The sequence below is a fragment of the Staurois parvus genome, unplaced genomic scaffold (genome assembly GCF_062004578.1).
Source record: "Staurois parvus isolate SC_StPar_1 unplaced genomic scaffold, SC_StPar_1.0 ptg002799l, whole genome shotgun sequence".
Classification (NCBI taxonomy): domain Eukaryota; kingdom Metazoa; phylum Chordata; class Amphibia; order Anura; family Ranidae; genus Staurois; species Staurois parvus.
The window spans coordinates 872,633-886,582 of record NW_028320595.1 but is presented as its reverse complement, the minus strand read 5'-3'; positions in this window follow the sequence as shown (position 1 = coordinate 886,582).

The following is a 13,950-nucleotide window of genomic DNA, read 5'->3' as shown; positions in this document are numbered from 1 at the left end:
GCTACAAAGTTAAAATGTTGCGGTCTGATCAGTGGGGGAGGGGAGACTGAGGAAATGCTTTGTCCTGCCTGCAGCAGACTGGTGACACCATCTGACAACATTCACTCCCCGTGATGTGTCCTGGACATTACACCCACAGCACCGGCTCATTTCAGACTGGCAGCAGTATGGCCGAGGGGGCCTGGTGAGCTGAGCGGCTGCATAGTCTGTGATGGGGGCAGCTGTATAGTCTGTGATGGGGGCAGCTGTATAGACTTGTATGGAGAGAGAAGTCGCGCTGATTATTTGTACGACTTGACCAGCCGTCCCATCCTGTGTCTGCCACTAGGGGCAGTACTATAGTGAGGTGCAACCACTAAAGTGCAAGCTCCTGGTCCCAGTGACTCTATGGCTGAGCTGAGTGTTGTGTTATTGTCATATGCAACATCTATAGAAAGCTGCCCCCACCTTCTATGAGCAACCATCACTATTGTCATCCATCATAACCATCACTATTATCATCCATCATAACCATCACCCATCACTATTATCATCCATCATAACCATCACCCATCACTATTATCATCCATCATAACCATCACCAATCACTATTATTATCGATCACTATCATCACCCATCATAATCATCACCCATCACTATCATCATCCATCACTATTATCACCCATCACTACTATCGTCCATCATAACCATTACTATTATCACCCATCATAATCATCATCCATCACTATCATCACCCATCACTATCATCACCCATCACTATTATCACCCATCACTATTATCGTCCATCATAACCATCACCCCTCACTATCATCACCCATCACTATTATCATCCATCACTATCATCACCCATCACTACTATTATCCATCATAACCATCATCAATCATAACCATCACCCATCACTATCATCACCCATCACTGTGATCATCCATCACTATTATTAGCCATCACTATTATCATCCATCACTATTATCTTCCGTCACTATTATCATCACCCATCACTATCATCACCCATCACTATTATCACCCATCACTATTATCGTCCATCATAACCATCACCCATCACTATTATCATCCATCACTATCATCACCCATCACTACTATTATCCATCATAACCATCATCAATCATAACCATCACTCATCACTATCATCACCCATCACTGTGATCATCCATCACTATTATTAGCCATCACTATTATCATCCATCACTATTATTATCCATCACTATTATCTTCCGTCACTATTATTATCATCCATCACTATTATCATCCATCATTGTCATTGACTGTCTCCATTATCATGCAGCATTATTCTCACCCATGAATTTCCTAACCCATTATCATTGTCACCCATCACCTATTGTTACCACGCTATAATCAACTATCACCCATCACTATTATCCAACATCATTACTATCACTTATTGTGATTATCATCGTCCATCACTATCATCATCTATCACTATTATCACCCATCACTATCATCATCCATCACTATTATCACTCATCACTATCATCATCCATCACTATTATCACCCATCACTATCATCATCCATCACTATTATATCACCCATCACAATCATCACAATTATCGTCCATCATTATCATCACCCATGATCATATAATTTTATGTTATTATTATCAACCACCATTGATCATCATCCATCGCTGGGATCACCGCCATTATATCACACATCGTCATCATCCATCGCTGGGATCACCACCATTATAACACACATCATCATCCATCGCTGGGATCACCACCATTATATCACACATCATCATCATCCATCGCTGGGATCACCACCATTATATCACAATTCGTCATCATCCATCACTGGGATCACCACCATTATATCACACATCGTCATCATCCATCGCTGGGATCACCACCATTATATCACACATCATCCATCGCTGGGATCACCACCATTATATCACACATCATCATCATCCATCGCTGGGATCACCACCATTATATCACACATCATCATCATCCATCACTGGGATCACCACCATTATATCACACATCGTCATCATCCATCGCTGGGATCACCACCATTATATCACACATCATCCATCGCTGGGATCACCACCATTATATCAACATCATCCATCGCTGGGATCACCACCATTATATCACACATCGTCATCATCCATCGCTGGGATCACCACCATTATAACACACATCATCATCCATCGCTGGGATCACCGCCATTATATCACACATCGTCATCATCCATCGCTGGGATCACCACCATTATAACACACATCATCATCCATCGCTGGGATCACCGCCATTATATCACACATCGTCATCATCCATCGCTGGGATCACCACCATTATAACACACATCATCATCCATCGCTGGGATCACCACCATTATATCACACATCATCATCATCCATCGCTGGGATCACCACCATTATATCACACATCGTCATCATCCATCGCTGGGATCACCACCATTATATCACACATCATCATCCATCGCTGGGATCACCACCATTATATCACACATCATCATCATCCATCGCTGGGATCACCACCATTATATCACACATCATCATCCATCGCTGGGATCACCACCATTATATCACACATTGTCATCATCCATCGCTGGGATCACCACCATTATATCACACATCGTCATCATCCATCGCTGGGATCACCAACATTATATCACACATCGTCATCATCCATCGCTGGGATCACCACCATTATATCACACATCGTCATCCATCGCTGGGATCACCACCATTATATCACACATCATCATCCATTGCTGGGATCACCACCATTATATCACACATCATCATCATCCATCGCTGGGATCACCACCATTATATCACACATCATCATCATCCATCGCTGGGATCACCACCATTATATCACACATCATCATCCATCGCTGGGATCACCACCATTATATCACACATCGTCATCATCCATCGCTGGGATCACCACCATTATAACACACATCATCATCCATCGCTGGGATCACCACCATTATATCACACATCATCATAATCCATCGCTGGGATCACCACCATTATATCACACATCGTCATCCATCGCTGGGATCACCACCATTATATCACACATCGTCATCATCCATCGCTGGGATCACCACCATTATATCACACATCATCATCATCCATCGCTGGGATCACCACCATTATATCACACATCGTCATCATCCATCGCTGGGATCACCACCATTATAACACACATCATCATCCATCGCTGGGATCACCACCATTATATCACACATCATCATCATCCATCGCTGGGATCACCACCATTATATCACACATCATCATCATCCATCGCTGGGATCACCACCATTATATCACACATCGTCATCATCCATCACTGGGATCACCACCATTATATCACACATCGTCATCCATCGCTGGGATCACCACCATTATATCACACATCATCATCATCCATCGCTGGGATCACCACCATTATATCACAATTCGTCATCCATCGCTGGGATCACCACCATTATATCACACATCATCCATCGCTGGGATCACCACCATTATATCACACATCATCCATCGCTGGGATCACCACCATTATATCACACATCATCCATCGCTGGGATCACCACCATTATATCACACATCATCCATCGCTGGGATCACCACCATTATATCACACATCATCCATCGCTGGGATCACCACCATTATATCACACATCATCCATCGCTGGGATCACCACCATTATATCACACATCGTCATCATCCATCGCTGGGATCACCACCATTATATCACACATCATCCATCGCTGGGATCACCACCATTATATCACACATCATCATCATCCATCACTGGGATCACCACCATTATATCACACATCGTCATCATCCATCGCTGGGATCACCACCATTATATCACACATCATCCATCGCTGGGATCACCACCATTATATCACACATCATCCATCGCTGGGATCACCACCATTATATCACACATCATCATCCATCGCTGGGATCACCGCCATTATATCACACATCGTCATCATCCATCGCTGGGATCACCACCATTATAACACACATCATCATCCATCGCTGGGATCACCACCATTATATCACACATCATCATCATCCATCGCTGGGATCACCACCATTATATCACACATCGTCATCATCCATCGCTGGGATCACCACCATTATATCACACATCGTCATCCATCGCTGGGATCACCACCATTATATCACACATCATCATCATCCATCGCTGGGATCACCACCATTATATCACACATCGTCATCCATCGCTGGGATCACCACCATTATATCACACATCGTCATCATCCATCGCTGGGATCACCACCATTATATCACACATCGTCATTAGAGATGAGCGAATCGAAGTATCCGAAGTGGAATTCGAGTCGAATATCCGAAAAATAGCCTAATTCGGACGCGCGAATCGAAATTTTTCAGAAAATGGCGGCTGACATGTGCGGCGACGGAGCGGGGATGTCTGGGAAGGCGCGCAGACAAGGCGCGCTGACCCATAATGCATGCCTCAACTACATGTGATCGCATCAGCCTATCAGCAGCCAGCCAGCCAGCACTGTGTAATGGTCGAGCTATAAATAGCGGCCATTTTGGAATTCTTCATTTGCCTGCAGTTATTGAACAGAGGCAGACCGCTCTGTACTAGGGACAGGGACAGAGTTAGGGCCACAGAAACGATAATTGGGGACAGAGAAAAGTTACTTAGGGACAGAGAACCATTACTCAGGGACACAGACTTGTTAATGAGGGCCACAGAATCGTTATTTAGGGACAAAGAAACGCTAGTTAGGGCCACAGAATTCATAATCAGGGACAGACAGAATTGTTACTCAGTGCCAGAGAATTGTTACTTAGGGCCACAGAAACGTTATTAGGGCCACAGAATTGTTACTCAGGGACAGACAGAATTGTTACTGAGTGCCAGAGAATTGTTACTCAGGGACAGACAGAATTGTTACTGAGTGCCAGAGAATTGTTACTTAGGGCCACAGAAACTTTAATTAGGGCCACAGAATTTTTACTCAGGGACAGACAGAATTGTTACTGAGTGCCAGAGAATTGTTACTCAGGGACAGACAGAATTGTTACTGAGTGCCAGAGAATTGTTACTCAGGGCCACAGAAACTTTACTTAGGGCCACAGAATTTTTACTCAGGGACAGACAGAATTGTTACTGAGTGCCAGAGAATTGTTACTTAGGGCCACAGAAACTTTACTTAGGGCCACAGAATTGTTACTCGCACAGACACAGAATTGTTACTGAAGGCCACAGAACTGTTACTTAGGGCCACAGAATTGTTACTCGCACAGACACAGAATTGTTACTCGCACAGACACAGAACTGTTACTGAGGGCCACAGAACTGTTACTTAGGGACAAAGAAACGCTAGTTAGGGCCACAGAATTCATACTCAGGGACAGACAGAATTGTTACGGAGTGCCAGAGAATTGTTACTCAGGGACAGACAGAATTGTTACGGAGTGCCAGAGAATTGTTACTCAGGGACAGACAGAATTGTTACTGAGTGCCAGAGAATTGTTACTTAGGGCCACAGAAACTTTAATTAGGGCCACAGAATTTTTACTCAGGGACAGACAGAATTGTTACTGAGTGCCAGAGAATTGTTACTCAGGGACAGACAGAATTGTTAATGAGTGCCAGAGAATTGTTACTTAGGGCCACAGAAACTTTAATTAGGGCCACAGAATTTTTACTCAGGGACAGACAGAATTGTTACTGAGTGCCAGAGAATTGTTACTCAGGGACAGACAGAATTGTTACCGAGTGCCAGAGAATTGTTACTCAGGGACAGACAGAATTGTTACTGAGTGCCAGAGAATTGTTACTTAGGGCCACAGAAACTTTAATTAGGGCCACAGAATTTTTACTCAGGGACAGACAGAATTGTTACTGAGTGCCAGAGAATTGTTACTCAGGGACAGACAGAATTGTTACCGAGTGCCAGAGAATTGTTACTCAGGGACAGACAGAATTGTTACTGAGTGCCAGAGAATTGTTACTTAGGGCCACAGAAACTTTAATTAGGGCCACAGAATTTTTACTCAGGGACAGACAGAATTGTTACTGAGTGCCAGAGAATTGTTACTCAGGGACAGACAGAATTGTTACGGAGTGCCAGAGAATTGTTACTCAGGGCCACAGAAACTTTACTTAGGGCCACAGAATTGTTACTCAGGGACAGACAGAATTGTTACTGAGTGCCAGAGAATTGTTACTCAGGGACAGACAGAATTGTTACTGAGTGCCAGATAATTGTTACTCAGGGCCCCAGAAACTTTACTTAGGGTCACAGAATTTTTACTCAGGGACAGACAGAATTGTTACTGAGTGCCAGAGAATTGTTACTCAGGGACAGACAGAATTGTTACTGAGTGCCAGAGAATTGTTACTTAGGGCCACAGAAACTTTAATTAGGGCCACAGAATTTTTACTCAGGGACAGACAGAATTGTTACTGAGTGCCAGAGAATTGTTACTCAGGGACAGACAGAATTGTTACGGAGTGCCAGAGAATTGTTACTCAGGGACAGACAGAATTGTTACTGAGTGCCAGAGAATTGTTACTTAGGGCCACAGAAACTTTAATTAGGGCCACAGAATTTTTACTCAGGGACAGACAGAATTGTTACTGAGTGCCAGAGAATTGTTACTCAGGGACAGACAGAATTGTTACCGAGTGCCAGAGAATTGTTACTCAGGGACAGACAGAATTGTTACTGAGTGCCAGAGAATTGTTACTTAGGGCCACAGAAACTTTAATTAGGGCCACAGAATTTTTACTCAGGGACAGACAGAATTGTTACGGAGTGCCAGAGAATTGTTACTCAGGGACAGACAGAATTGTTACGGAGTGCCAGAGAATTGTTACTCAGGGCCACAGAAACTTTACTTAGGGCCACAGAATTCATACTCAGGGACAGACAGAATTGTTACTGAGTGCCAGAGAATTGTTACTCAGGGACAGACAGAATTGTTACGGAGTGCCAGAGAATTGTTACTCAGGGACAGACAGAATTGTTACTGAGTGCCAGAGAATTGTTACTTAGGGCCACAGAAACTTTAATTAGGGCCACAGAATTTTTACTCAGGGACAGACAGAATTGTTACTGAGTGCCAGAGAATTGTTACTCAGGGACAGACAGAATTGTTACCGAGTGCCAGAGAATTGTTACTCAGGGACAGACAGAATTGTTACTGAGTGCCAGAGAATTGTTACTTAGGGCCACAGAAACTTTAATTAGGGCCACAGAATTTTTACTCAGGGACAGACAGAATTGTTACTGAGTGCCAGAGAATTGTTACTCAGGGACAGACAGAATTGTTACGGAGTGCCAGAGAATTGTTACTCAGGGCCACAGAAACTTTACTTAGGGCCAGAGAATTTTTACTCAGGGACAGACAGAATTGTTACTGAGTGCCAGAGAATTGTTACTCAGGGACAGACAGAATTGTTACGGAGTGCCAGATAATTGTTACTCAGGGCCCCAGAAACTTTACTTAGGGCCACAGAATTTTTACTCAGGGACAGACAGAATTGTTACTGAGTGCCAGAGAATTGTTACTCAGGGACAGACAGAATTGTTACTGAGTGCCAGAGAATTGTTACTTAGGGCCACAGAAACTTTACTTAGGGCCACAGAATTGTTTCTCGCACAGACACAGAATTGTTACTCGCACAGACACAGAATTGTTACTGAGGGCCACAGAACTGTTACTTGGGGCCACAGAAACGTTAATCAGGGACACAGAATTGTTACTGAGGGCCACAGAACTGTTACTTAGGGCCACAGAATTGTTACTCGCACAGACACAGAATTGTTACTCAGGGACACAGAATTGTTACTCAGGGACACAAAATCGTTTAATTAAATAGTATGTCAGACAACATGCAGAGGAGTGGCAGAGGAGGCAATGTTTTAGGAGCGAGCAGACGTGGCAGCAGAGGAAGGGGTCAAGGCAGCACTATTCGCAGCCAGAGGCCAGTGCTCCCGGTGTCATCCAGCGGTCGTGTCTCCACCGACAACCCTGCCGTCGTCGATTGGTTGGCTCGGTCGTCTTCCTCTTCCCAGGTCACCTCTGACACCTACAGCCAACGGTCGGTGGGTACGTCAGACACAACCGTTAGTTGGCATGGCCCGGGACCAAGCCCACTGAAATCACGTGTCCTCTACCTGCCCCTGTCCTTTGGTGTTCCCTCACCAAGCGAAGTATCGCATGCTGTGGGCTCAGCCCCACTGTACAGTGAGGAAGAGCTAACAGAGGGCGGTCAGGAACGGGGGGAGACATCCGCCTTTTCAGCAGCCAGGCGAAGAAGTAGTGGCGAGGAGAGTGGCTCGGTAGCCGGTCTAGAGACAGGTCTGTCTCCTGACCCAGACGCAGCCGAGGGGGCTAGTAGTGAGGCGGAGACCCTACTTGATGATGAGGAGGTTGATCGCACTTGGCAGCCTCGTCGTCATCAGGCAATTTCTTCCGCATCATCAGGAGAAGAGGGTGGCAGCTTGGCAGCGAGCAAAACAGTCGGTGGGTTGCCCAGGAGACAGCAGCAGGGTCGCAGCAGTGTCAGTGGAGCCAAACGTCCACGGAGTAGAGCACCAGCTCCACTGCAGCCTACCACCACGGCCAGTAGTGGTGCCGGTGCGCACGGAGGAAGTAGCAGTCAGCCAGTGAAGAGTAGCGGGGGCAAAGTTTCCTACTCGGCGGTGTGGCAATTTTTCGTCAAGCCGCCCGAGGAAGTAAACGTAGCCGTATGTCGACTATGTGGCCAGAAAGTCAAGCGTGGCCAGGGGGCCCATGTTGGGACTACAGCGTTGCGGCAGCATATGCAGCGTCGCCATTTGGTGGCCTGGGAAAACCGTGATAAAGATACGGCGGTTCTGCCCGCCCCAGTCCCCGCTCCATCACCCGCTCCGTTACTTGCTCCGTCACCCGACGTCAATCGCCCTCCATCAGCCAGTCAAGGCTCCAACACCTCTGCTGAGGGGAGTTGTCGCTCGTTGGCATCTTCCGCTCGTTCAGATGCTCCTTCTCCTGCTACTCCTCTTCACGGATTCCGTCAGCAGTCTTTCTTGGAATCCGTTTCCAAGAGACAACAGTTTGCGAGCACGCACCCGACGGTGCAAAAGCTGAACGTCCTCCTGTCCAAGTTGCTGGTGCTGCAGTCCCTCCCTTTCCAAGTGGTGGACTCAGCACCTTTCAGAGAAATGATGGCTTGTGCCGCGCCGCGGTGGAGAGTGCCAAGCCGTCATTTCTTCGCCAAAAAGGCAGTGCCAGCCCTGCATTCACATGTAGAAGACATGGTGGGCCAGTCTTTGAGCATGTCGGTCTCTGCCAAAGTGCACGGCAGCGCCGACGTGTGGAGCTGTAACTACGGTCAGGGACAGTACATGTCATTTACGGCCCACTGGGTGAACGTGGTGCCGTCACAGCCGCACCAGCAACTTGGACAGGTCACGCCGCTTTTGCCTCCACGTTTGCACGTCCTTGGTCCGGCAAAGATGTCCGCCTCTACCACCTCTTCTTCCGCCGTGTCCTCAGCCGCCACCCCCGTGCCAAGTCCCATTACCCGACCGGCATATCACATGTGCAGGGCGCAACGGTGTCACGCTGTTCTGCACCTGGTATGCCTTGGCGAACGTAGTCACACAGGGGAGGAACTTCTGAGTGTAATGAACAGAGAAATCGACAGATGGCTGTCTCCGCGCAAACTGAAAATCGGAACCATGTTGACCGACAACGGAAAGAACATGGTGTCTGCTCTGCGTCAAGGAAGGTTGTGCCATGCGCCATGCATGGCTCACGTGTTCAATCTGGTTGTCAAGCGGTTCTTAAAATCCACCATCCCACTGCAAGACATCCTTAAAATGTCACGTAAACTTTGCATGCATTTCAGCCATTCCTACACCGCAAAGCACACCCTCCTTGAGCTGCAGCGGCAGAACGGAATTCCACAGCATCGCCTGATCTGCGACGTTGCAACAAGGTGGAATTCAACCCTACACATGTTAGACCGCCTTTACGAACAGCGAAAGGCCATCACCGATTTCCTGATGTTACAAGCGGATAAAGGTACTCCCCTGTGTAACTTAGATGTCAGCCATTGGCAGCTCATGCGTGACACCTGCCGCTTGCTCAGGCCCTTTGAGGAGGCCACGCTATTCGTGAGTCGGCAGGACTATGGGATGAACGACGTCATTCCTCTGTTGCACGTCCTTGAACAAATGCTGTTAACAATGGCTGGTCAGGGTGCGGTAGACGTGGCGCACAGATCTCAACGCCACATGACCCCTGTGGGGGCAGGACAGGAAGAAGAGGAGGAGGTAGAGGAGGACATTTGTGCTCAGGAATTATTGAGTGAAATGGGTGGTTTTTCCACTCAGCGGACAGGAGTGGAGGAGCAGGAGCATCTGGTAGAGGAGGAGGAGGAGGAGACAGAGGACCCAGACGCACCGTGGCAGTATGCTGTGGAGATGGAGGCAGGGAGTCCCTCGCATTCCTTGGCACAAATGGCCCATAGCATGCTCGGTTGCTTGCGTAGCGACAGCCGAATAATAACCATCAGACAGAGGGATGACTTTTGGCTGTCCACCTTGTTGGACCCTCGCTACCGTTCCAAAATGGTGGCCTTTTTCACACCTGCTGAGAGGGAGGCCAAAATAACGTACTATAAAAACCACCTATGTAGTCAGTTGGTCTCTGTCTTTGTGCGCCAACGTCCATCCTCAGACACTGTGGGCCCTGTGCGCTCGCGTTCCGCTGCCATGGCAGCAGGGGAGGGGTGGGGTGGTAGGAGCAGTGGCAGCTCCACCAGCAGCAGCTGCCTCAGTCTGCAGTCGATGATGAGTAGCTTTCTTCACCAGCGCAGTGAGGAAACTACTAACCAGCCGCAGCAGCAGCAGCAGCATCAGGTGGACCTGGAGCAGGACATCAAACAACAGGCTTGGGCCTACTTGGACAGCACCCTGCCAACCGAGGTAGACAATCCCCTTGACTACTGGGCAACGAAACTTGACCTTTGGCCCCAACTAGCTGAATTTGCCCTTGAAAGGCTGTCATGCCCAGCCAGTAGCGTGGCATCGGAGCGCGTGTTTAGTGCGGCAGGAGGTATTGTAACTCCGCGGAGGACACGACTGTCCACCCAAAGTGTGGAGAGACTCACGTTTGTGAAAATGAATCAGGCGTGGATTAGTCTGGATTTCAAACCACCAGTTCCTGACACAACTGACTAAATCCGCCATGAATCATGCCTCAAACATGTGCCACTTTGAGGTCTCCTCACACACTGCTGGTGTGTAGAATTTTTTGACATAGGGTGCTGGCAGATTATGGGCCTCCTATAGCTGCTGCCAGGCCCCTAATCTGCCATAGGCCCCTATATACCGCTTCCTCATGCTGCTGCCAGGTCCAGAGTCTCTCATGCCATGTGCCACTTTCAGGTCTCCTCACACTGCTGGTGTGTTGAATTTTTTGACATAGGGTGCTGGCAGATTATGGGCCTCCCATAGCTGCTGCCAGGCCCCTAATCTGCCATGGGCCCCTATATACCGCCTCCTCATGCTGCTGCCAGGTCCAGAGTCTGTCATGGGTCCCTGTACGGCCTCCCATTGCTGCTGTCTCCATCGCCACACTCTGCCATGTGCCACTTTCAGGTCTCCTCACACACTGCTGGTGTGTAGAATTTTTTGACATAGGGTGCTGGCAGATTAAGGGCCTCCCATAGCTGCTGCCAGGCCCCTAATCTGCCATGGGCCCCTATATACCGCCTCCTCATGCTGCTGCCAGGTCCAGAGTCTGTCATGGGTCCCTGTACGGCCTCCCATTGCTGCTGTCTCCATCGCCACACTCTGCCATGTGCCACTTTCAGGTCTCCTCACACACTGCTGGTGTGTAGAATTTTTTGACATAGGGTGCTGGCAGATTAAGGGCCTCCCATAGCTGCTGCCAGGCCCCTAATCTGCCATGGGCCCCTATATACCGCCTCCTCATGCTGCTGCCAGGTCCAGAGTCTGTCATGGGTCCCTGTACGGCCTCCCATTGCTGCTGTCTCCATCGCCACACTCTGCCATGTGCCACTTTCAGGTCTCCTCACACACTGCTGGTGTAGAATTTTTTGACATAGGGTGCTGGCAGATTAAGGGCCTCCCATAGCTGCTGCCAGGCCCCTAATCTGCCATAGGCCCCTATATACCGCCTCCTCATGCTGCTGCCAGGTCCACAGTGTCTCATGCCATGTGCCACTTTCAGGTCTCCTCACACTGCTGGTGTGTTGAATTTTTTGACATAGGGTGCTGGCAGATTAAGGGCCTCCCATAGCTGCTGCCAGGCCCCTAATCTGCCATGGGCCCCTATATACCGCCTCCTCATGCTGCTGCCAGGTCCAGAGTCTGTCATGGGTCCCTGTACGGCCTCCCATTGCTGCTGTCTCCATCGCCACACTCTGCCATGTGCCACTTTCAGGTCTCCTCACACACTGCTGGTGTGTAGAATTTTTTGACATAGGGTGCTGGCAGATTAAGGGCCTCCCATAGCTGCTGCCAGGCCCCTAATCTGCCATAGGCCCCTATATACCGCCTCCTCATGCTGCTGCCAGGTCCACAGTGTCTCATGCCATGTGCCACTTTCAGGTCTCCTCACACTGCTGGTGTGTTGAATTTTTTGACATAGGGTGCTGGCAGATTAAGGGCCTCCCATAGCTGCTGCCAGGCCCCTAATCTGCCATGGGCCCCTATATACCGCCTCCTCATGCTGCTGCCAGGTCCAGAGTCTGTCATGGGTCCCTGTACGGCCTCCCATTGCTGCTGTCTCCATCGCCACACTCTGCCATGTGCCACTTTCAGGTCTCCTCACACACTGCTGGTGTGTAGAATTTTTTGACATAGGGTGCTGGCAGATTAAGGGCCTCCCATAGCTGCTGCCAGGCCCCTAATCTGCCATGGGCCCCTATATACCACCTCCTCATGCTGCTGCCAGGTCCAGAGTCTGTCATGGGTCCCTGTACGGCCTCCCATTGCTGCTGTCTCCATCGCCACACTCTGCCATGTGCCACTTTCAGGTCTCCTCACACACTGCTGGTGTGTAGAATTTTTTGACATAGGGTGCTGGCAGATTATGGGCCTCCTATAGCTGCTGCCAGGCCCCTAATCTGCCATAGGCCCCTATATACCGCTTCCTCATGCTGCTGCCAGGTCCAGAGTCTCTCATGCCATGTGCCACTTTCAGGTCTCCTCACACTGCTGGTGTGTAGAATTTTTTTGACATAGGGTGCTGGCAGATTAAGGGCCTCCCATAGCTGCTGCCAGGCCCCTAATCTGCCATGGGCCCCTATATACCGCCTCCTCATGCTGCTGCCAGGTCCAGAGTCTGTCATGGGTCCCTGTACGGCCTCCCATTGCTGCTGTCTCCATCGCCACACTCTGCCATGTGCCACTTTCAGGTCTCCTCACACACTGCTGGTGTGTTGAATTTTTTGACATAGGGTGCTGGCAGATTATGGGCCTCCTATAGCTGCTGCCAGGCCCCTAATCTGCCATAGGCCCCTATATACCGCTTCCTCATGCTGCTGCCAGGTCCAGAGTCTCTCATGCCATGTGCCACTTTCAGGTCTCCTCACACTGCTGGTGTGTAGAATTTTTTTGACATAGGGTGCTGGCAGATTATGGGCCTCCTATAGCTGCTGCCAGGCCCCTAATCTGCCATAGGCCCCTATATACCGCCTCCTCATGCTGCTGCCAGGTCCAGAGTCTGTCATGGGTCCCTGTACGGCCTCCTATTGCTGCTGTCTCCATCGCCACACTCTGCCATGTGCCACTTTCAGGTCTCCTCACACACTGCTGGTGTGTATAATTTTTTGACATAGGGTGCTGGCAGATTACGGGCCTCCCATAGCTGCTGCCAGG